Here is a 1,746-nt window from a genome sequence, read left to right as displayed (position 1 = left end):
TTGAGTTTATGAATTTGGGTTCATAGATTGAGTATTTACAGAAAGAGTTTGAGTTTTAGAATGTGGTTTTATAGATTTGAGCAATTATAGTAAGTGTTTGAGTTTACAGAGAGTGAATTGTGTTTAAAGGGTATTAATTTGTGTTCATGGAGTATCGTTTCTGTGTATAGATTACTAGTTTTAGAGTTTGTAGATTCAAAAGGATGATTGGAATTGGAATTGGAAAACAAATATCATACTGTAGATTTTCCAGGTAAAAAAAACTTTATTTTTCAAATATTTCATTTACTGTAAGTGTCTTAGTTATATTATATGCTGGAAACTTGATTTTTCTTCCAAAACACAGGTTTTTCAGTCAGTGGTTCACTAAGAAATCAGGTAACCTGAACTTCAAATGCCCCACAGGTTTACAGTTTCAAAATCATTTTTCAAATTATTTTCCTAATATAATGTCTCATACGTGAACTTAACCCAGCTGTCAGACTGCAGTTCAGGATGAATGAGAACGCGTGTTATTTAAACTTTAATTTAAGAATAACAGGATATTATGTGTGTATTAAGACGTATTTTTTCTTTATTTATGCAATCAACAAATGAATACGTTTTTTGACAGAAACCATTTCACTGCATTCAAGAAAATGTTCATTCAGATGCAGTCTTTAATATTCAGATACAGTTTTTAATATTCAGATACAGTCTTTGATATTCAGATACAGTCTTTGATAGTCATGGCTAACATTCAAAATCTGGGAACACATCTTAGTACTGTACAAATTCACGTCATGTCATGCTTCAGTGATAAATTTCACACAAGACAACAGAATATAATAAAATGAGTTAGAGCCTGACTGAAGCCTTACAGAAGCCGGGCAAACTTCTCTTATTTTTCAGCGTGACGTTATCGATCTGTGGGGGATCTGCGGGGATCTGGGGGGATTTGAGGGGGATCTGTGGGGATCTGCGGGGATCTGGGCGGGATTTGAGGGGGATCTGTGGGGGATCTGCGGGGATCTGAGGGGATCTGAGGGGGATCTGCAGAGATGGGACCGGTTCTCTTACGCCTCACCTTCGCGCCCCACTTCCACCATCTCTTTTCCCCTCTTCCTGTTTGCTCTCTGAAACCTTTTCTTGGTATTTTTTTTGTCTTTCGCCTCTTCAGCCTTCTCTCCGTCCGCCTTCTCCAGTTTCAGTCGTTTCTCTCTCCTTTTTTGGTCCCTCTCTGTGTTTTTCGAATCCCCCCTTTCCCCTTTCGTCGATTCCTCCTTTTCTTGGTTTTTAGTTTCCTCCTTTTCTTGGCTTTTAGTATCCTTCGTTTCCTCCTTTTTCTTCTTGTCGTGGCCTTTCCTCTCCTTTTCTCCCCTCTTTGTCTCTCCTTCTGTTTTTGAATTTTCCTCTTCCTGACTTTTCAAATCCTTTCTTTCTTTCCTTTTCTTTTTATAATGGTCTTTCCTTTCACTCTCTTTCTCTGTCCTTTTCTCCTCCTCCAGTTCTTTCATTCTTTTCTCCTCACATAGCGCCCTTTGCTTTTCTCTTTTTTTCCTGGCCTCCTCTCTTCTCTTCTCCTCTTCCTTTTCTTTGGTCTTTCTCTCCTTCTCCTGAATTCTCTTTTCTCTTTCTCTCTTCCTCATTTCCTCCTCTCTCTTCACTTCTTCCTCTTTCTCGTTCTTTTTCTTCTCCTTCTCCTGAATTCTCTTTTCTTTTTCTCTCTTCCTCTTTTCCTCCTCTCTCTTCAATTCTTCCTCTTTC

The sequence above is a fragment of the Anguilla anguilla genome, chromosome 17 (assembly GCF_013347855.1).
Source record: "Anguilla anguilla isolate fAngAng1 chromosome 17, fAngAng1.pri, whole genome shotgun sequence".
Lineage (NCBI taxonomy): Eukaryota > Metazoa > Chordata > Actinopteri > Anguilliformes > Anguillidae > Anguilla > Anguilla anguilla.
Note: the sequence above shows the minus strand (reverse complement) of the source record.